The sequence below is a fragment of the Piliocolobus tephrosceles genome, chromosome 15 (genome assembly GCF_002776525.5).
Source record: "Piliocolobus tephrosceles isolate RC106 chromosome 15, ASM277652v3, whole genome shotgun sequence".
Lineage (NCBI taxonomy): Eukaryota > Metazoa > Chordata > Mammalia > Primates > Cercopithecidae > Piliocolobus > Piliocolobus tephrosceles.
The window spans coordinates 17546416-17570478 of record NC_045448.1 but is presented as its reverse complement, the minus strand read 5'-3'; the positions used below and the strand labels follow the sequence as shown (position 1 = coordinate 17570478).

Sequence of the window (24063 nt, the reverse complement as noted above, 5' to 3'; positions counted from 1 at the left end):
AGAAAATCAACACAAAACAGATTTCCCCTCCAAAACCTCAGGATTTTGGGAACCCATTTTCTTTAGGAAAGAGAAAAGATGGCAATATAATTTTTATGAACCCTAATTGCCACTTCTCTGTTTATTAAGCATTCAAACTATACCTCCCAACCTTGCCCCCCAAAATACAATGCAATTTAGATCACTTACATAATATAAGCATCTCCAGAGATTCAAGCACAGGCTCTTCATGTCTGGGAAAACTCAATTCAGATGTGATAGGCTAGTTGATGCCAGGCTTGAAGCTCATCCCTTCCCATCCCTGGGGCTTGGTCATGTCCCCAATGCACACATCAAAGGGGGCTCAGCTCAGCTCTTACAAAGGATGTGAGTTTCCCTTTGCGTATCAATGTTTTACTCCTTTAAGAGAAAGCCCTACTCCCTATGTTTGGATGTGGACAATCAAGAGGATATAATTATCTCCCTGTGCTTAAGTACCTTGTATCTTAAAGATATCATTACACTTCATGGGATGGTGTTTCAGGAACATCCACGTGAAAAGCACCTGACTTGGGAAAACCTCTTTATGGTAATTGCACTATCAGTTTCCTGACACAAACGCGTTCCACTCCCATCTCCTCCTTCCCCTCACAGACAGTCCCCACGTGGCCCTAATCTATAATTATCTTTCCATAGATTGTCTATGCTGACTGAGCACGTGGCCTGTTTTTAGTTCTGACACCAATCAGGATGCACCAGGTCCATTTCTCAGAGAGAAAATAACAGCTTTTGATCCTCATCCAATGCAATGATGCTTCCTCAGAACAGACGATACAAATAAAAGGAGACTGTCATATACTGAGTCCCCACCTGATACTGCTGGATGCTTTTCCACATTATGTCATTCAGTCCTTCCAACACTATATGGTAGCTGGATAGAAAAATGGGTACTGCTCTCAGTCTCTCTAGGTACATAATAGGTAAATGGTAGAGCCAAGATTTAAGCCCAGGTTGAATTAATTCCAAAGTCCATGTTCTCTCCACTACATAGACTTCCCCCGCCTTCTTCCTTTTTATAATCTAATAATCCAACATGAGGCATGCTATGCGAGAGGTCAGTCAAGCATCTTTGGGATTACTGAGAAAAAAGCAGTGACCTTAGCTGGAGAAGCTTCAGAGCAGAGGTAATATGCAGCTCCAAGGTTCAAGTGGAGTTCACCTGATATGGTGTGGCTCTGTGTCCCCACCTAAATCTCATGTTGAATTGTGATTCTGTGTGTTGGAGGTGGAGCCTGGTGGGAGGTGACTGGATCATGGAGGTGGTTTCTAATGGCTTAGCATCATCCCCCAAGTGCTGTCTCGTGATAGAGTTTCATGAGACCTGGTTCTTTCAAAGTGTGTAGCATCTCCCCCTTCACTCTCTCTCTCTCTCCTACTCTGCCATGTAAGACATGCTGGCTTCCCTTTCGCCTGCTGCCAGGATTGTAAATTTCCTGAGGCCTCCCCAGTCATGCCTCCTGTACATCCTGCAGAACTGTAAGTCAATTACATCTTTATAAATTACCCAGTCTCAGGTAGTTCTTTATAGCAGTGTGAGAACAGACTAACACACCACCAAACTGAAAGGAAAAGGACATTCCCACCAGAGGCATCAAAGGGTAGACAGAAGCCAGATTGTGAAGGACCCTGTACATCAGTCCAAAGAATCTGGATTTTATTCTGTCAGCAAGATCACTAGATGGTCTTAATCAACAAGTGAACATAGCTATGTTTGTGACTGTGACTTAGAAAGCCACCAATGACAGCAGCATGAAAGCTGCTTGGGGCAAAAGCTGGGCCCAAGAAGACAGGGCTGCAATAGAACAGGTTAGGAGTGGCAAGAACATGGACACACACAGTGGTGGTGCATAGAAAGAGGAAGTGATAAACTCAGAAGAAGTTTATAAGATAGAATCTACAGGATTTGGAAAAAAAAAAAAAAAAAAAAAAAAAAGGACAAGGAAGCAGAAAGGCCAAAAGAGGATGTGTTTTCTAGTCTGTAAAAGTGGGCAGATGGTAACACCATCAAAGGGAGCAGAAAGGCCAGAAAAGAATCTCTTTCCCCTTATGTTTATGGAAAGGCAAGGTTGTCTGCAAGAGAACAAATTCCTCCTCTGAAAAAAAAGAAAGGAAATAATAAAGATTAACATGCAAATAAATAAATGGAGAATAAAATTAAAAACAGAAAAAAATCAACAAAGCCATCGGTCATTTAAGGCAATCAACAAAATTGACAAATCTTTAACGAGGCTAATCAAGAAAAACTGAAAGTACTTTGGGAGGCCAAGACAGATGGATCATTTGAGGCCAGGAGTTCAAGACCAGCCTGGTGAACGTGGCAAAACCCCATCTCTACAAAAAATACAAAAATTAGCTGGGCATGGTGTCATGCATGTCTAGTCTCAGCTACACGAGAGGCGGAGGCATGAGAATCACTTGAACCCAGGAGGGGGAGGCTGCAGTGAGCCGAGATAGCACTACTGCACTCCATCCTCGGTGACAGAGTCAGACTCTGTCTCAAAACTTAAAACAAAGGAAAATAAGAAAATGAGAGAAGATTCAAATTAGCAAAATCAGCAATGAAAGAACAACACCACTATTGACCTTAGAAAATGAAACGAACTATAAAGGAATACTATGAACAATCATATGTTCACAAATTAGATAACCTAGATGAAGTATATGAATTGCTAGTGTCGACAAAAAGAGTCAAACTCTGTAAAATATTTAAAGAGACTTATTTTGAGCCAAATACGAGTGACCAATAGCCTGTGACATAGCCCTCAGGATATACTGAGAACATGTACCCAAGGTTGTTGGCCTACAACTTGGCTATATACATTTTAGGGAGACACAAGAAATCAATCAATACATGTAAAATGTACATTGAGTCTGTCCAGAAAGCCCAGAAAACTGGTAGCTGAGGTGGGGGGGCTTCCAGGCCATAGGTAGATTCAAAGATTGTCTGATTGGCAATTGGTTGAGAGTTAAGTTGTTGTCTGATATGGTTGGGCTTTGTATCTCCACCCAAATCTCATCTCCAATTGTGATCCCCAAGTGTCAAGAAAGAGAACTGGTGGGAGGTGATTGGATCATGGGGTGGTTTCCCCATGCTCTTCTTGTAATAGTGAGTGAGTTCTCACAAGATCTGATGTTTTTATTAGGAGCTCTTCCCCCTTTGCTCATCTCTCATCTGCTGCCATGTAAGACATGCCTGTTCCCCTTCTATCAGGATTGTAAGTTTCCTGAGGCTTCCTCAGCTCTGCAGAACTGTGAGTCAATTAAACGCCTTTTCTTTATAAATTACCCAGTCTCATGTATGTCTTTATAGCAGTAAGAAAATTGAGTAATACTGTAAATTGGTACCACAGAGACTGGGGTACTCCTACAAAGATACCCCAAAATGCGGAAGCAACTTTGGAACTGGGTAACAGGTAGAGACTGGAACAGTTTGGAAGATTCAAAGAAGACAGGAAGATGTGGAAAAGTTTGGAACTTCCCAGAGACTTGTTGAGTGATTTTGGCCAAAATGCTGGTAGTGATATGGACAATGAGCCCAGGCTGAAGTGGTCTCAGATGGAGATGAAAAACTTATTGGGACCAGGAACAAACACTCATTCTTGCTATGCTTTAGCAAAGAGAGTAGTGGCATTTTCCCCCTGCTGTAGAGATCTGTAGAACTTTGAACTTGAGAGAGATGATTTAGGGTATCTAGTGGAAGAAATTTCTAAGCCACAAAGTGTCCAAGATGTGACCTGGGTGCTCTTAAAAACATTCCATTTTACTCATTCACAAAAGATCATTTGAAATTGGAACTTTTATTTAAAAGGGAAGCAGAACATAAAGGTTTGGGAAACTTGGAGCCTGATGATGCAATAGAAAAGAAAAAACCATTTTCTGAGGAGAAATTCAAGCCGGCTGCAGAAATTTGCATAAGTAACCAGGAGCTGAATATTAACTGCCAAGAAAATGGGGAAGATTTCTCCAGGGCATGTTAGAGGTCCTGGCGGCAGCCCCTTTCATCACAGGCTTAGAAGCCTAGGAGGAAAAATGGTTTCATGGGCTAGACCCAGGGCCCCACTGCTCTGTGCAGCCTTGGGACATGGCACCCAGCATCCCAACCATTTCAGCTCCAGTCATGGCTATAAGGGACAATGGTACAGCTCAGGCCATGGCTTCAGATGGTGCAAGCCCCAAGCTTTGGTGACTTCCACATGGTCTTGGGCCTATGAGTGGACAGAAGTAAGAATTGAGGTTTGGGAACCTCTGCCTAGATTTCAGAGGCTGTATGGAAATGCCTGGAAGTCCAGGCAGAAGTTTACTGCAAGGGCAGCGCCCTCATGGAGAACCTCTGCTAGGGCAGTGCAGAAAGGAAATGTTGGGTTAGAGTACCACACGGAGTCCCCATTGGGGCACTGCCAAGTGGAGCTGTGAGAAGAGAACCACCTACTGTCCTCCTGACCCCAGAATGGTAGATCCACTGACAGCTTGCACTGTGCACCTGGAAAAGCCACAGACACTCAACACCAGTCCATGAAAGCAGCTGGGAAGAGGGCTGTACCTTGCAAAGCCATAGGGGTGGAGCTGCCCAAGACCATGGGAGCCCACCTCTTGCATTACTGTAACCCAGATGGGAGACATGGAGTAAAAGGAGATCATTTAGGAGCTTTAAGATTTAACGGCTCCCCTGATGGGTTTCAGACTTGCCCCTTTGGGGCCAATTTGTTTTGAGGCCAAAACAATCCTTTGTTTTGGCCAATTTCTCCCATTTGGAATGGAAGCATTTATCCAATGCCTGTACCTCCATTATATCTTGGTAGTAACTAACTTGCTTTTGATTTTAGAGGCTCCTAGTTGGAAGGACTTGCCTTATCTCAGATGAAACTTTGGACTTGGACTTTTGAATTAATGTTGAAATGAGTTAAGACTTTGGGGGACTGTTGGGAAGGCATGATTGGTTTTAAACATGAGGACATGAGATTTGGAAGGGGCCAGAGGTAGAATGATATTGTCTGGCTTTTTATCCCCACCCTTGAATTGTAATCCCCAGGTGTCAAGGGAGAGACCTGGTAAGAGGTAATTAGATCATGGGGGTGGTTTCTCCCATGATGCTCTCATGATAGTGAGTGAGTTCTCACAAGGTCTGATGGTTTGATAAGAGGCTCTTTTCTCTTCTCTTACCACTCTCTGTTCCCTGCCACCATGTAAGACATGCCTCTTCCCCTTCCACCATGAGTGTAAGTTTCCTGAGACCCACCAACCCTGCGGAACTGTGAGTCAATTAAATCTCTTTTCTTTATAAATTACCCAGTATTGGGCATGTCTTTATAGCAATGTGAAAACATATTAATACATTGTCTAAAGACTTACAATCAATAGGAATGTCTGGGTTAAGATAAGTGGTTTTGAAGACCAAGGTTTTATCATGCAGATGAAGCCTCCAGGTAGCAACTTCAGAGAGAATAGATGGTAAATGTTTCTTATCGGAATTAAAGAGACTGCACTATCAGTCCTAAGGTTTGTGTTGATGTTAACGCTGGTAAGCTTTTCCTGAATTCCAAAAAAGAGGAGGGTATAATGAAGCATGTCTGACCTCTCCTTCTCATCATGGTCTGAACTCATTTTTCAGGTTAATTTTGGAATGCTCTTGGCCTAGAGGAGGGGTCCATTCAGATAGTCAGGAGGGTTTAGAATTTTATTTTTAGTTTACACTAGAAAGACATGATCTACACAAACTAACTCAAGAAGAAAAAGGAAATCTGAATAAATCTATTCATTAACAAGTAAAGATACAGAATTTGCAATTTAAAAAATTTTCGTATGGAAAGCTCACGTACAGATAGCTTTGCTGATGAATTCTACCACAATCACCACCAATCTTTCACAAACCCTCCCAAAAATTAGAAGAGAAAGGCATACTTTCCAGCTCCTTCTATGAAGCTAGTATTATCCTAATACCAAAACTAGAAAAAGACATCACAAGAAAACTACAGGCCAGTATCCCTTATGAATACAGATGAATAAATCCTCAACAAAACATCAGCAAACCAAATCTAGCAACATATAAAAAGAATTATATACCATGAGTAGTGAGATTTATCTCAGGAATTTAAGGTTAGCTTAACACGTAAATCAATCAAGGTAATATAAATACTAAAGAAATAATGAAAATGACATTATCATCTCAAAAGATGCAGAAAAAGCATTTGAAAAAATCTAGCACTTTTTCGTGATTTAAAAAAAAAACTCAAAAACTAAGAATAGAACAGAACTTCTCCAATTTGATAAAGAGCATCTATGAAAAACCCACAGCTAAAAACATATTTAATGATAAAAAACTAAAAGCATTTCTCTTAAGATGAGGAACAAAACATGAATGTCCAATCCCACCACTTCTATTCAACATCGTACTGGAAGGTCTAGTCAGGGAAATTAGGCAAGAAAAAGAAAGAAAATGCATCCAGACTGAAAAGGAAAAGTTAAACTACTTCTGTTTGCAGATGACATGATCTTGTATATAGAAAATCCTATGGAATATATATACCAAAAAAATTATAACTAATAAATAAGTTCAGCAATTTTGTAGGATACTAGATTGATATACAAAAAACTCTATCTCTATATACTAGCAATAAGAAAATAGAAATATGAAATTAAGAAAACTATCACATTTTCAATAGCATCCAGAAAAATAAAATATTTAGAAATAAATTTAACAAAAGTGGCATAAACCTGTAAAATGAACACTACAAAATGTTGTTGAAAAAATTAAGGAAGAAATAAATGAATAGAAAGACACCCAATGTTCATGGATTAAAAGATTTGCTATTGTTAAATGGTAATACTCTTTAAATTAATTCATAGATTAAATACAATTCCTATAAAAATCCTAGCTGCCTTTTTTCAGAAATGACAAATTGATTCTAAAATTCTAAAGTTTCAGAAATTGACAAATTGATTCTTAACACACTTGTCAAAAACCAATCAATAAACTGAAAAATAAGCTCATACAGGCTTTTTGATTGATTTTTGACAAGTGTGTCAAGACAATTCAACAGGTGTAAGAACAGTCTTTTCGATAAATAGTATTGGAACAACTGTATAGCCACATGCAAAAAAACCTAAATTGGATATGTATCCCACACTATATATAAAAATTAACTTTAAATACATCAAAGGCCTGAATGTAGGTGCTAAAATTATAAAACTCTTAGAAGAAAATATTAACATAAATTTTCATGACCTTGAGTTAGGGAGTGACTTCCTAGCTATTACACTAAAATTACAGGAAAATAAAGAAAAAATAGTTATACTGACTTTATCAAAATGTAAAATGCACTTCAAAGGACACTATCAAGTCAAAAGACAAGTATCAAGAAAACGAAAAGACAACCCACAAAATAGAAGAAAATATTTGCAAATCATATATCTGCTAAGGATATAGTATCCAGAATAAAGAACTCTTACAACTCAATAATAAAAAGACAAATAAACTCCTTTAAACTGGGCAAATAATTTCCATAGACATTTCTATGAAAACATATAAATGGCCAAAACGTACTTGAAAACATGCTCAACGTCATTAGACATTAGGAAAATGCGAACCAAAATTACAATGAGATACCACTTCATACCAGTATGATGGCTATAGTCAAAAAGTAATAATAATGCCAAGTGTTGTATTATGATACATCAGGTGTTGGCAGGGATGTGGAGAAAGTGGAACCCTTGTGTGTCACTGGAAGTAATGTAAAATAGTACAGCCATTTTAGAAACAGTTTAAGCCCATTCCTCAAAAAGTTAAACAGAGTTACCATATGACCCAGCAATTCCATTCCTGGGTATAGTCCCAAGAGAACCAAAAACACACGTTCAAACAAAAACATGTAGGTAATGTTCATAGCAGCATTATTCATAATAGCCAAAAAGGGGAGATAATCTAAACGTCCATCAAGGAATGAAGTTCTGACACAGACTACAACCTGGATCAACTTTGAAAACATTATGCTAATGAAAAAAGCCTACTAAAAAAAAAGACAAAGATCAAACATTGTATGATTCCATTTATAGGAAATATCCAGAATAGTCAAAACTATAGAAACAGAAAATAGGTTAGTGGTTGCTGGGGGCTGAGGGTAGGAGAGATGGGTACTACTAATGGATTTGGGTTTCTTTTGGGGGTGATAAATATGTCTTGGAATTGGAAAGTTGTATAGTCATGAATATACCAAGAACCGCTGCATTAAACACATTTTTAAAAAGGTAGATTTTTGCTGTATTCAAAGCATATCTCAATAATACTGTCATTTAAAAAGGGATACCATCCCAGCACTTTGGGTGGCCAAGGCAGGAGGATCACTTGAGCCCGGGAGTTTGAGACCAGCCTTGGCAACACACTGAGACTCCATTTCTATTTATTATTTTAAAAATTATGATAAAAATAAGTGAATAAATAAATAGGGATTCTAGATAATAAGTAAAAAAAGAAATAATAGAATTAAAATCTTGTCATTTTGCAACTCATAATAAAATAATAGATCTAGGCAATGATCATCAATGGCTGATAAAATCCAGATAAAAAGCTGATGGGGAATCATAACAGAGATCAGAGTTACAATATTTGAACCCACTAATCAAGCCTAATATAACAAAACAACTAGATTTTACTGAAACAAAATAAATATTTTAGAGGAATATGTTCAATAACACCAAAGGGGTGCAATCAGCAAAATCAAGACTGGGAAACCTTACAGGACAAATGACACAGATCAAATAAGAGGCATACAAAGCCAATATACAGACTTTGTATAGATCCTAATTCTAACAAGCCAAATGTTCAACATATATACATATGTGTATTTATTTTTTCATATATATATGTGTGTGTGTATATATATATACACACACACACAGACACACACACACATGAAAATCAGGGACTTTTGAAAACTGATATGGTCTGGCTCTGTGTCCCCACCCAAATCTCATGTCAAATTGTAATCCCCAAGTGTCAGGGGAGGGGCCTGGTAGGAGGTGACTGAATCATGGGGGCAGATTTCCCCTTGTTTTTTTCATGATTGTTAGTGAGTTCTCACAAGATTTGGTTGTTTGAAAATGTGTAGCATCTCCCACTTCACTCTCTCTCGCTCTCCTGCTTCACCATGGTAAGATGTGCTTCCTTCCCCTTTGCCTTCTGCCATGATTTTAAGTTTCCTGAGGCTTTCCCAGCCATGCAGAACTCTTAATCAATTAAACCTCTTTCCCTTATAAATTACCTGGTCTCACTTAGTGCTTTATAGCAATGTGAGACTGAACTAGTACAAAAATCAACTAGATACTTGATATTATTAAAAAATTATTAAGTTTTAGTGTCCCAATAGTAATATAATTATGTTCTTAAAAGGAAACCCTTATCTTTTGGAAATACATACTAAAATATTTATTGATAAAATTACACAACATTGGGGATTGATTTCATAATAATACATGGAAAGGCAGGAGCACTGATCATACAAGATGGCTATGAGTTAATCACTGTTGCAGCGGGTGACGGGTAGGCACACAGGAGTTTAACATATTATTTTATTTTTGTACATGTTAAAATTCTCCACTAAAAATGTTTTAAGAAAAAATGTACTAAGCATCTTTTTTCAGGCTATGCACTGTGGAAACTGCTTTCATATACACTATTATTCACTCTTTTATTCTCAACAACTGGTGCAGTACATAGACACTAGCAGGCAACAAGTACATGTAACTGAATGAATGAATCATTTTCTTTAATTCTCTAACAACCCTAAGTCATAGACCTGAGACTCCCATGTTGCAAATGGGGACATCTGAGGCTCAGAATTTGCCCAACGTTGTCCAGCTTTTATGGCGCAGATTCTTTTCACGATGCCTCAAATATGAGTATTTGAATATTTTTTTTTAAGTGGGAGGAGGTAGAGACTGGCTGATGTTCTCATTTGCATATTATGTCAGCCATACTGTAAGGACGTTGACATTCACATGCTGAAGTCACATGGGGTCTCAAATCAGATGCATCTGAGGGTACAGTGGCATTGGCCACAAAGTAGAAGACCCAACTGCGATTTTCATTCTCTTCTTAAAGCTAAACTCAGCTTCACCGTCTTGACTCTCCTCCCTACTATCAACCCAAATCACTCATGGTAAGAACACTATATATACAGTATTTGACCACTTTGTCCCTCTTGGTGTTTATAAGATTGAAAAGAAGAAAAACACGTCAAAAATCCAAGATACTCACTGGCAGCTTAAAATAAAAACTACCATTGATTCAGTTGTTTCCAACTGGCACCCTGTAAAGCTTTTTCAAAGCCATTAACCTCTTATTTGCCTCCTCTTGGTCCACTTCCTGCTCTTGTTGCTTCTTGCTCTCAAACTCACCTAAGAAAATATTCTCAAAATTGTGTCTTTTTAAGGCTGACTCATACACATACACACAAGCTCATGACTGTCTCTAATAATGCACCTGCTTTGCTCAGAAAAGTAATGAAAGTATTACAATACAAGCCAATTTTTCTTACTGGACAGAACTGCTTTTTGGTATCAATTTCATAAAAGTAAATAAAAACCCAGATTTGTTTTTCCTTCTTGTTTTGTACATGTCCAAAAACCTATATTAATCCCTTTACATCAAAGAAAAAAATACACCATTTTCAGTATTTAACGCTGCCTTCTTTTTGGAACATTATTCTAAGAGTTTTCTTTTGTTCCATTAAAGTTAAAAAGAAAGCTCATTTCGAATTTTTTAAAGAGTAGGTCATGCTAAATTCAATTTCTGGTCATGCCATGTGGGGATATACAAAATGGGAAAACCAAGCAAATGTAAACAGAATTAGAAACCTAAACTCAATCCACACCCACGTCTCCTCCTTACCACCCTCCTACCAGGCGCCTCCCAGGTAAAAGTCTTCTCTTACAGCATTGTCTGAGCATGGCGAGGCTCCTACATGGAGCCGTTACCTCCAGTAGCTTTCCAAGTGGTGCAGCCCAGTCCACTGAGAAGGCTTTCTGTAAAGCGTAAGCCCCACTGGCCAAACAGGCAGGCAAGAAAACTCCCTGCCAGCTCTGTTCTGCACTTGACGTGTTCTGACATCATGGGCCACAGTCAGATAGCACACCAATGACACAGGTCCAGAAAGTTTGCAGGGTCCCAGGGTGCTCTATTTCAGAGCATTCATAAACTGAATGCAACGTTTAAACGTTGAACTTAACAAAACAAAAACTGTGTCCTCTTATTCATGCTGAATTATCAGCAGCAACTAGCAAAAAAGAGAGAAAGACTAGGATTCTGAAAACTTGCATCTGAGCTCCCTCTTCTTATGTGCATGACCTTGGGCAGGTGAAGTCTTGATCTATAAAAGGAGATTATAAACCCACCTTGAGGATAAAATAACAAATGTAAAAGTCTTTTGAAACCATAAAGCACGAGACACATGTAAAACTGTATTCCAAAAATAAAAGATTGATATAACGGTATTTCTACCTTCCCCCACTTCCTTCCTCTATTCCCTTCCCTTCTCTTACTCCCACCAGCTGGTACAATCACATTAAAGTTGTACTCACTCCCTCTGGAGCTGTATTTAGTGTGACTGCTACTCTCTGGAAACTCCAGGGATCTCTGTAATTTACACAGCTCATCGCCAAGCAGAGAGCTGCTCAGAAGGCTGAGTGATTTAGTGAGCCAAGCAGCCAGAAAGCTGTCCTTTTTGTAAAAAGCAAAGAATCATAGATGATAGTTTTTCAAACAGAAACAGGAAAAACCTGGACTTTGCCACAAGAGGGGCCCCTAGCCCTGCTGCAAATACTCCATCACATCTCCAACTGAGCCAGGTTGCTTGAAATTATGCACATACAGAGGTCTGTCATGGGAAAGCTCTGTTGCCCAGGGGAGGGAGTTTTGGAGAATTTAGGCCCAGGCCAAATTAATGGTTCTCCCTTCTCTACCTCCCCATTGTATTCACCCTCTCCCATAGCTGATTTGTGTACACCTTGATTTTAGCACATATCACAAGGCGTTATGATTTTATCTACAATTCTCCTTATTCCCCACAAGTCTGACTGTTGCTCAGTCTAGACTCTAAGCTCCGCTGTGGAAGGAACCATGTATTATCCTCTTACAGCTATAGCCCCTTATGCTAAGTGCTGCCCATAATCTAGTAAAAGATACTTGCTTCTATCTGGAGGAATTAACAAAAGCTATTACTACTTTTGTCAAAGAGCTAACAGAATGATCTAGAACAGGCATGGTGAAATTAAATACCTTCAGTGACCAAACAAGTCAAACAAATGAGATGGCTGGGCATAGTGGTGAACTGTCCCCACTTATCTAAGAGGCAGAGGCTACTCAGCACTGGAATCCTTTTTAAGAACAGAGGCCCAGTATAGACGTATCATTCGGTCTTCCCAGGAGAACCTGGAAACCCTGATCCTTATGTGCAATGTCTCAAGTTTAGTTAGAATTGATCCAACATGTTTTAAGCATTATGTGGCTCAAACAAAGATGTGCCTCTGGGCCAGGTACATCTGATGAGCTACCCAGTCTGTGACCTGAGCCAAACTCTGACTAATTCCAGTCCACAACACACATTTTAAGCCAGACTGGCTAAAATGAACACAAATGGAATCTAGTTACAATAGCAGTAGTGTCATTCTCTCAAGTCTGAACTATAAATGTCAAAAAGGGAGAGGGAGGAAATGTGAAAAACGGCATTTTCTAAAGTTGTCCGATGGTGTCCCTTAATGTAACTCCAATCTAATCCTTCAAGACCAACACTTTTCTTCCCATAGTCATCTGTCCCAACTGCCCAATCAATTTGACCATCCATCAGAAGAGTCTAACTTTCATCTTTCTCACTACACTGGAAGGCTCATTCTCATCCTGCTTTGATAAATAATGGTGCTTGAGAAAATGAGATAGAATGGCAACTCTTACCCTTGAGGTGGAGATGCCACACGCTCTGCCTTCATCCTGCCCGGTGGGACGTCCATCATCATCCAAGACGCTCTGCCCTTCTCAGCACACTGGAATGTGTGGTGCACGTAGGCATTTGGTGGCCAAAAAGAAGGGAAGAATCCTGTTCTCTGGTTGTACAGGCCAAAGCAATCACTGGAAAATCACTCTTACCTGCAGAAAAAACCATCAGCCAAGCTGTAACTGCAAGGAAGAAATACACCCAAGACATTCTATCTCAGGATGAGCACTCTGGGCACTTTGCTGATGAGACTCAAATCTGAAAGCCCCACCTAATTCTCAGCATATGGAGGGTGGTCTCTTTCCCCTGTGGAACCATCACTGCCAGTGGACACGTGCTAGGTTTAAGGATCCTCGGAACTCAACAGTAGTGAAAGTCTTAGAACTCGTCTACTGGCAGAGGCCACTAAAACATCTAAAGATAAAACCAGGCACTATAATTAGGGCTGCAGTTACCTACTCCCACATGGTTTCTTATAGAAGTGTTATTCTCCCAGCTAATTCATCAAGGATATACTTCTAAGCTTCTAAATGAATGCATTCTAATCCATTTCAAAATCCAACTTCTGGGTATTACTGCTATAACAGAATTAACACTGCTGCTCTAATTTGAAATCAATAGATTTCAAAGGCTGGCCAAATTCAATTTTGCTTTATTTGCCCATGATTATATTTCACAGAACAGAAATGACACAGGCGTAATCACAGTTTCTGTGTGTGGTTATGTGTATGAAGTGTGTGTTGGGGGGATGTTTTAAGTTTCTGCCACAACAAACAAAAGCCAAATTTCAGTTTGTCTCTGAATAAATTTTAAAAAGCAAAAAAATTCCAGTTTCCACCCAGGTAAGCCTTGCCTCATGCTGATGAATTCCCATACATTGGCACTAGCTTCTAAGCATCCATCCATTGATTTTCATGTTTTTCAATCAACACCAGGTCCAAAAGGGGAGAGGGGGGAAGAAGAAGAAGAAAATATTGATTCTGAGAAAAAACAAAAAAACCATGAAAGAAGTGCCTCTGGCTAGGTCAGTCATTAAACAAACATTCGCTGTGGTTTAGATCTGCTGGGCATTATCTTAGGCATTGGGATTATAAACCAGATGCAGTGCCTGCCCCAATCCCCCAAGAGCTCTCAGGCCCAAAACCAGATAAACAAGTGAATAGCATCCTAACAACATCAAGGGGCAATGGAGGGGGAATGAGGCAGGAACACAGTTTCCAAGTTTTCCCAACAACGGCAGAGCAATCCTTCAGCACATCTGGACTTTGCAGAGGGATAAATTCCCACCGCCAACAGAGATGATACTGAAGAAAGATCCAGAAGCAAAATGCAACTCCACCCAAACTGAACTTATAAGATGCAACACTTAGCAGAGGAGGTAGACAAATCTCAACAGGGTAAGTAAAATCAATTCAGGTGCTAAACTCCTCCTCCTTACTCCTCCATGCTTTCCTCCTCCTCCCCTTCCTCCTCCTCCTCTCTTCTCCCTCCTCCTCCTTCACGGCCTCTCAGTAGCATGTCCTTGGGTCAGCCTCAGTTCTCTGCATTCCAATGAAACACACAACTGCTGCTGAACCTTGGTAAAAGGATATAGCACACACATAGTCTTCCTTTCCCTATCAGATGCCTTTCCAACTGTAGCACATTTTAAGGGAAGGTAGGATTAATCTGGCTGAGAGGTAATTAACAAATCACTATATCAATTACTAAAGAAAAAATAACCAAATATTTAGGCTATGCAGCATTTCTAAGAATCCCCAAGCACTACCTAAAGTTCATTGCACTGGCTTACCACAGGAAGGTCAGGGCTGGTCCAGGGACAGACTGAGAAGTTAGCCAAGTGTATCCTTTTTATAGCACTGGTACCTAATGGGCCTTTAGTCTATGTCTAATGAATAAATGACATCCCAGGCTGTCCCTTTCTCTCCCCCTCCCTGCAAAATTCAGAATTCCTGTGCCTTGTCCCATTTTCCATCACCATGATTCCGATCCAAAAAAAACTGGACTTTTAGACAAGATGTAACACCAGACAATACCTCTTGTTATGAATTTATGTAAATTAGCACCCCTCTAAGAGCATTCACATTCTAAGTGTGACTTCTCAACATAAAATTATAACTAGCATCTTCTGAGACCCACAGGAAGCCAAGTACCTTTTTAGGAGTTTTATACACATCTCCTCTGCCCTCAGCCATGATAAGTGGTATTATTTCCATTTAATAGGTGGGATATTGAGGCTCAGAGAAGTGATCTGTCCAAAGTCCTACACCTAAGGTGCACCACAGCCAGGAGTGAAACTCAGGTGGCTCTGTCTGAGATCAGTTAGTGTGGAAAACCAAGATCTCTCTTAGTTGTTGGGGAAGGTCAAGCAGGGATTGCAGGGAGTGGGCAGAACACGACCCAAGCCAGCAGGCAATGGGGAAGAAAAATGTGTGCATTCAACATATCCTCCCATTCCTGCCTAACAATCCCATCCAGTGTTTCCATTTCTCTGTGTTCCTACCAGCCCAATCCTTGTTGGCCTGTTCAAAAGAAAAGAGCATTGTTTGTGACTTAGCACTTAACAGGTTTCTGACTTTGTTGAGTGATTCAGCCCGATCCTGGAAAGCACACCAAGCTCACTCAAGTATTGCCACCTTCTGCAGAATTCCCTCCTTTCTTCACAAAACTCTCTGCATCATCCTTGTACTTCCCTCCAGGCTGGCTGTATTTCCTGGTGGGTTGACTACAGCATTCAAAAGTGAACAAGTGACTGCCTCCATTATTGAGAGGGAAAAGGTAATGACTAAGTGGCATATTGGACTCTTTCATCTTCCAGACACCTGACACCCAATCTTGGAACAGAACCCAAGGAAAAGCAAATGGACAGCAGACAGTCCACATGAGTGAGAATGACTCCCTGCACCCTTCGCCCAGGTCTCAGAATCATAGGAATAAGGTTGCTCTCCAAAAACCACAAAATCAGTGCCTGATAGATCAAAGCAGATACTCCAAGTGACACTGCACCATAAGTCTGTGTCCTCTGTACTTGCACAGAATCCTGTGTGGCCCCATCACTATCCTGGCCATAATCTTCTGAAAAGTTGTCACACCAGTGCCACTCACTAGACTGGGAGAAAGCCTCCAGTTAGGGACAGTATCCTAACATCAATCTTCATATTAATTATCCCTGTCACAGAGTAGTATGATACATTTTTTGAACCAATTCCTCTTCCCTGAGCCAACAAGACTAAATTAATGAAAAGAATAAATATGGATAATGAAAGGCAGCTGGTAAGTAGTAGAAGCAGAGAAGGTAAATGTGAAAGACTGAGGTTGGTTCCCAAGACCCATCCCAGCAGTGATGAAAACAGAAGAGCCTCATCCTGAGAGTCAGCATGTCCAACTCAAATGGTGGGACATCTTGAGTGGGGTCTTGAGTTTCAAGACCTCGGAGTTTCAGGTATCTTTATAATCCCCAAAGACTTTCCTTTGTTCTGACTCCAGGCTCCCTGAGGCACCTCCTGCTGATCTGGGTTCCCACACACCTTGCTATCAGGAGCAAATGAGCTATACAGACAACACAAGTGTCTACTCTGCTAGTTCTGTCTATGACTATACTGGAACTTGGTGAGACAGCCAGAGGTCTATTTATGCAGTTTCCTGCGAGTTTCAATGAAAGTCAACCTCCTACAGTTTGATCAGCTCTGGGACACCTGAGAGTGAAATTCTGAAGTTGCAAGGCTAAGAGATAGCTGACTCCAACCTGTGATAATCTTACCTGGAAAATGGGACCTGTGAGTACCCTCCTGGCAGCGGCTGGCTTATTTGGAGATATCCTGACCTTGAAAACTTCTATGGCAGGATGTCTCAGCCTCAGCACTACTGACATTGTGGGGTCAGGTAATTCTTTCTTGTGGGGGCTGTCCCATGCACTGTAGAGTGTTTAGCAGCATCTCTAGCCTTCATCTACTAGATGCCAGTTATACACCACCCACCCATCACAATGCTGTGATAACCAAAAATGTCTCCAGATACTGCCAATATCCCTTGGGGATCAAAATCATCCCCACTTGAGAACCAGTGCTCTACAAGTAGAGTAAAAGAACCCCAGGCAGCTGTTTGGGAGCTGGAAGGTCAGAAGGCTCAGAATGACAAATTGTACTAATACTTCATCTGCTGACAGGGGCTGGGGATGCCCTCCCAACACTTGTTCTTTCAGAATTCAGTCATGGCATTTCCAGTGTCATACAACCAAAACTTTAAAAATGAAGAAAGATAAAGGCAAGTTTAACCTTTTGTTGAAACTCGAACCATGCTTCATGCAATTTGAGTGTAAAGGTTAGTGAGTCTGTCTTAAATTTTCCAACATTTTCAGTGCCAGAATGATATACTGTGCACATGCACTAATCTAGTTTCAGATCTATAGCCTGCTGCAGCTTTCTGCAGGTAGTGCTGCTCCTGCTGAATACGCCCACTCCTGACCAAAGCTCCAACCTTGTGGAGACTAATTGGTGTCCCTGGAAAAAAGTGCAAATTCATGTCAGTTTTATAGTCTTGCTACCACTCATCAACCACAGACCCACTTTTAATAAAATCTGAGAGCAATAAAATTATATGAATAGTAACAAAAAGTGAAACCCAACCCTACTTCTATCTGGCTTAACTATTGAAAATTGTCACTCAGTATTTTGCTTAAATAAAATTAAAATATCATAATCATACTGTCATAATTGGATTTAGCATGCTAGAAAAAAAAGTTGTACTGATATTTAAATCCTATAATCCAAAGCAATCAGAATCAAACATCTTCCAGTTGATTCAGACAGGGCATTACTAAGAATATCCCTCCACTACTCACTCTGTCCAAATTTAACTCTGTCAAATTTCAAGAAGTACCTTAAGTTAATATGGCAAATCCTTGAATTAACATGATTTTTAAAAATCTGTCCCTAAAAGAAAATGAAAACTTCTCAGGGTCTAATATATTCAGGGACAAGCCAGTAAGTGCTTTCTAAAGCAAAGTCTCTAAATGATTTTTGAAAGGTTAGTATAAATTATATTTTTCTTGGTCATTCAGAGTGAGTAAATGCCATACCAACTGCAGAAATCCCAAGACTTGATGCATGGGTAACTAAACACCACCTTCCTTTCCTCTTGCTCCATGTTTCTAGACAACCTCCCCCTGGGGAATGGAGGGGAGACAGCAGGGACGCAGCTGTGTCGCCTCGGCAAGAAAATCTAGAGAAAGGAAAGGAGAGACAGGCAGACCAGGAGCTTCCCTGGGGAAGGGTGTGCCCCTCACAGAAGGAGGCACCACACAGCCACTGAGTGTTGACAAGGCTCTAGGGTCACTCGGAGTGGTCCATGCAACTGCTCCTGGCCCCAGAAAGGAACTGCACTGGCTCCATCCACCTTGTAGTCATCTCCTTACTGCATGGCTAGCTGGAGACAGAGGCTAGGGCTGTCCCGTTTGAATGCATCAAACGACTGCACTAACACAGGCAGATAAAGAGGAACTGAAAGCAAGCAGCTTTGGAGTGAGCAGGAAAGTATCGTACAATGATAGCAGTGAAAACTTCTTAAAGAAACCTTTCTGGAAGACATCATAGCAATGTGTATTACAAAATCCCAGGGTTTCGCATTTTGGAATATATCCTGAAGAAATAAATCAGACAAGCGTTGAAAGATGCATGTACAAGGTTGTTTACTGCATCATTAATTATTTGTAAGAGTGAAATGTCAAAGACAACCTGCACATCCATCAACAGAGGAATGATTAAATAGATTGGGGGTAGCCATGCAATGAATACTCTGTAGCCATTAAAAATGCTGAAATAATAAAAGTTACAGAAGTTAAAGCTTCCTTATACTAAGTCTGGCCCTGTGCTTTTTACATGTCTAAATCCATTTAATCCTCGCAGCACTCAGACAAGTGTGTTTTTATTGCACTCATTTTGCAGACGGAGAAACTGGTAAATAGAGAAGTTAACTGATTTTAGGGAGTCAACAGCTATTAAGTGACAACTCCACAATTCAAACCCAAACAATAATGCTTCAAAGCCATTCTCTTAGCTACTATAGCTCTACTACCTTTAAAACCATTACAAAGTCACAATATGCTAAGTACAAAAGAGAAATAATTATGGTGCAATATATAGCATGATTCTATCTTTGTAAAATATGTCTTTTTAGAGTAAATAAGAATATATACCAAAATGTTAAATTCATTGTCTCTGGATGATGGAATTTGGAGTGATTTTCACTTTCTACTCTCTACCTTTCAACACTGTGTACATTTCTCACTTTAAACAAATAGGTATTATAAAATATTTATGAAAATAGTTATTTCTGCATAGAAAAATAAAAGGTCATAAGCAGCTCCAGTCAGCATTTGGGCAGGGGAAAAGGGGAATGAGAGAGATATCAAATGAACATACAGATTCACGTGAGAAAGGGTCCCCAGCCCCCAGCCAAAGCCCTCCACTATCATGAGATGCTGCTGTTCATTCATGGCTGCTTTATGATGGGCAGTATCCTGGGAACTACCAAGGACAAAAGATAACATGGATCTTGCCCTCCAAGCTTATAGGAGCTGAGAAGAACAAGAAGGAGGGTAAATGGGTAAATAAATAACTGTAATACAAGGTGCAGTAGTATGTCAGGCATGGGAAAAGGTACAGAGAAGGTATTGAGGAAGTTCAGAAGAGGTAGAGTCCCTCGAGATAAGGAAGTGGGGATAGCTACATGAATAGGTAGCATTTGGAGCTAACCCTTGAAGAGCGAGTCAGGTATGAACAAGGTAAAGGAGCCAGGTAAGGGTAAGAAGGTTCTTCTCCAAGGAGAGGAAAGATCACATATGAAAGCATGATGGCAGGAAAGTTCATGGTAAGGACAGAGAGCAGAAAATGGTAGACTTGGGCTATAGGAGGTAGCCTATGACCTAGAGCTATTTATACAGATTATTTCTTTTAAAATATGAAGAACTCTGCCTGTACTATCTACATCTTTGTGAACTAGGAATACCAAAGTAAGAGATGTCTCTGGGAGAGGAGAATGGATTGATTGTCTGTGGCCATACAGAGAACCTGCGGCTACAAAAGGACCATACCCCAGGCCTCCTGAAAGATTTAGCCACAAGGAACCGATCAGAGACTATAAAGACCTCTTGGAGTCACTGCTCTTCCTAGAACCTTTTTAAAAAAAAAAAAAAAAAAAAAGTAGACACTTCCACTGGGTGTGCCAATCTACCAAGAATCCCAGTGATCTGAAATGGCAAGCAGTGAATTCCAGTAGTGCCAACTGACATGCAGACAACAGAAACAGCAACATTTCATTACTTCATCCTACTCCTCTTTTGTATTCCATTTAATCTGTTCACTTAAGAGTGAGAGTAGGGGGGTCTGTGCTGAAATGCAGGAGGTCCTTGAATTTCAACAGAAAAAAAATATTTATTTTCACTAATCTCTAACTAAAATTTTAGCAATTCCTTCCATTAAAAATGCAGGCATTGGCCCGGGGTAGTGTATATTACCAGTGCCGATGACTTCACACCAACAGAAGTGTGAATAACTTAATATCCTATCAGAGTTGTTGCAGAGATCTCAAAATACCATTTATACTCATTATTACTTTAGAATCACAGTAGTTATGGCCCTACTGCTGGATTTTATTTAATGAATTAATAAGCACATATATTGCTAACTCATAAATTGCTTTTACTATTTTGGTAATTGCATTTCAACATAACTGGATTCCTTTACATCCTGTAGGTTTCATCTTTTGTATTTAAACGTGCTATTCTGAAAAGGAGTCCATAGGCTTCTCAGACTCCCAAAGGAGTTCATGGCAAAAGGAAGGATTAAGAATCCTTTAGCTGGAGATCCTGTTAAAATGTGCATCACGTCATGTCACTCCTATGTTCAACCTCCAGTGGCTTCCATCCTACTCAGAGTCAAAGTGGCCACCACCCACCCTCCCCTAACTTCATTTGTCTAATCTTACTTCAGACTCCTCTCATCCTCTGTCATTCCCATCTGGCATCCTGATCTCCTTGCTGATGCTTATCCTGCCAAGAGAGGCACATCCTAACTCACGGCCTCTGCAGTGGCTGATCCCTCTGCCTGGAATGCTCTTTCTCCAGGTGAGACTGCATGGCTTGCCTCCTCACTTCCCTCAAGTCTTCACTCAAATGATATCTTCTCAACAACACCTTCCTTGGTTAGCCTATCTAAAATGTCAATAACCCCCTAAAAGTTCAATCCCCTTCCTTGCTTTATTTTTAATCCATAGCATTTATCGCTTTCAAAAATATACTTAGACATATACTTTTCAATTTCATTATCTTATTTATTGTTTGCTTCTCCAGTCCAATATGAGCTCCCTTAGTGCAGGGATTTGCATCTGTCTTATATATCACTGCATTCCCAGTCCCTAGAACTTCATCTGACATATGTTAAATTCTTAACAATGTATTTGCTGAAACTATCACAAGGACAGAAAACCAAACACCGCATGTTCTCACTTACAGGTGGGAACTGAACAATGAGAACACTTGGACACAGGAAGGGGAACATCACACACTAGGGCCTGTTGTGGGGGGGGAGGTCTGGGGGAGGGATAACATTAGGAGATATACCTAATGTAAGTGACGAGTTAATGGGTGCAGCACACCAACATGGCACATGTATACAAATGTAAAAAACCTGCACATTGTGCACATGTACCCTAGAACTTAAGATATAATAATTTTAAAAAAAGTTTTTTGCTGAATTAATGAGTTGGTTGACATTTGCCAATAGCTTAGCGACTGGCTGCTTCCATTCTGTATCAAATTTTAAAGTCTCTCTTGCCCACTGCATTAACTGGGAGAAAATAAATCACAACAAACGTGCTTTTGAAATGGTGGTCACCACAGAAGACAAGTAGCTTATTTATCAACCACTGCAGATGGCAGGTACATTTTTTTCCTTAATTAGGAGAGTTTTTATTAAAGACAAGATAGATAAGTTCTAACATACACACACATATAAGTTATTGGCTGGATCAAATTATATCATAAAACAAATACCAAAAAGTAAATGGAAAAATTGGGGATGTAGCATAAAATCAATAAAAGCATATTAATCCAGATTGTAATAGAAGGGATGCTGGCCGATAAGATCATCATACAGATTCTACCTGGCTAATACTAAAAGGAAATGGACAGTGTACATACTCATGAGTAACTGTACGTGGCAAATCACATTAACACTGCTCGACTTAATCTACAGTTGTTAAAATGTAAAATTACCCATCTTAAGGCATGGCTGCTTACATATTCAACTAGTAAAAATGCATTTAACACTAGTAAAGATCTAAAGGGGCAGGGCTGTCTTTGCATAGATGCATAAAATGCGCTTTATCCCATCCTATAACCTGGAGGGCTTTGTTTTCATAAAAACCACCAGTTTTAGAATAATCTATCGACCAAAGTTAAGACTAGACTTTTTGCAGTTCTTATCAAATGTAAGTCAAGGACAAATAAAGTACTATTTTATATTAAATACATCCTTATATAGACATACTCAAAGCACTCACATTAAAACACACACACATACACACACACACACATTAAAGTCTCCCAATCTCAAATTCCTCTAACACAGCTTCTTGAAATTATTTTCTACATTCACCCTTCCTTTTACTCTACAATTCTTGACCTAATACCCCATTTTTAAGCATTTTTGCAAAGGGCAATTCCAGGTGACCAAACCCAAAGGACAATTCCCAATCTGCAAATCTGCATCTGTCCATAGCATTTGTCCTACTGATCTCCCCTGCTTCTGTAATTCACTAACACCATTGCTGTATTCTCTCCCACGTGTCTGACTACTCATGTTTAGTTTTTATGAAACTCCATGTCCTCTTCCCAAATTTTAAATCTGGGCTCACAAAATATTGATAAAATGCCTGCAGGAGCAAGGCAGGGGCCCAAAATGAGAGAAGGAGGACACCTGGCCGCTGTAACTACCAGGGAGCACAGGTCCTGCTGAAGGAGGGCACTGGCCAACTGTTGCCCCTTATCTGTGGGTATCAGGTGGCCAGATCACCCAATTTGTGAAGAACACCTATAAATTTTATTTTTATAAAAAACCAATTTTTTAAATGTTAGCAACTATGGTTCTTCCTGTTTTAATATCATCAACCAAGCTGAAGACACCTGCAGCCTGGATACAATCTGCAGGCCTCCAGCTCTGTGTCATCTTCGCCTGGCCTCACCTACCACCATGGCCTCCTCCTTGTGCCTCTGCTCTTCTCATTGGCCAACGTCATCTGACAGTGGAGTCCAGATGTGCATCTCCAGCCCAGTCTCCATCCTGCATTCCAGACTCACACAGCTGCCTACCAGATGTGTCCTTCTGAATGTCCCACTGGGGCCTTACAATAAGCACATCCACACTTTCCCTTCATCCTCTACTCCCTTCATACCCACTTACTCAGGTCAGACACCTGGAGATCACCCTAGGCCCCTCCTTTTTCCTCGCCACGCAGGCCTGCTGGCAGCCAGCCAGCACTGAGGGTGAGCAAATACACATCCCCATTGCCTCTCAAATCTATTTTTTTTCTATCCCTCCTGCGTCTGCTTTAATCCAGACACTCGGTATTTTTCCACTGGTTCACCATAACAGACACCTAACTGTCCCCCGTGCCTTAGGTCTATTTCCATTCCCTACCCTCAAATTCTTCCTTCACACTAAGCTGAAGTTACCCTTACCATGCACATTGGATTAAGTTATACCCTACTCACCATACTTAAAGTCCCCACATGGCTCTTTTGGCCTTCAGGGTAAACTCTGGATCCAGAATGCTTGAGCTGGTATCCTGGCTTCAGCGCTCACTAGCTGTGTGACCTTGGGTCAGTCATTTAGGTTCTTTGAGCTTTAGTTTCCTTATTTGTATAGCATGGATACTAAATATCAGATACCACAGAGAAGTTATGAGGATTAAAAATGAGATAATACAAATAAAACACTCTGTGCTTGGGATATAGAAATGTTCAATTAAATGGTAGCTACTATAATTG

The 24063-nt window shown here is 40.3% G+C and overlaps 1 protein-coding gene across 1 annotated transcript in view; it reads right to left on the bottom strand.

Annotated features, from left to right (window-relative positions):
- KCNS3 (potassium voltage-gated channel modifier subfamily S member 3) overlaps positions 1 to 24063 on the bottom strand; it is a 47775-nt gene that overhangs the window by 2164 nt on the left and 21548 nt on the right. The window contains exon 2 of the mRNA XM_023198571.2: positions 12980 to 13171. The gene's annotated coding sequence lies outside the window, so the exon portion shown is untranslated. The remainder of the gene's footprint in view (positions 1 to 12979; positions 13172 to 24063) is intronic.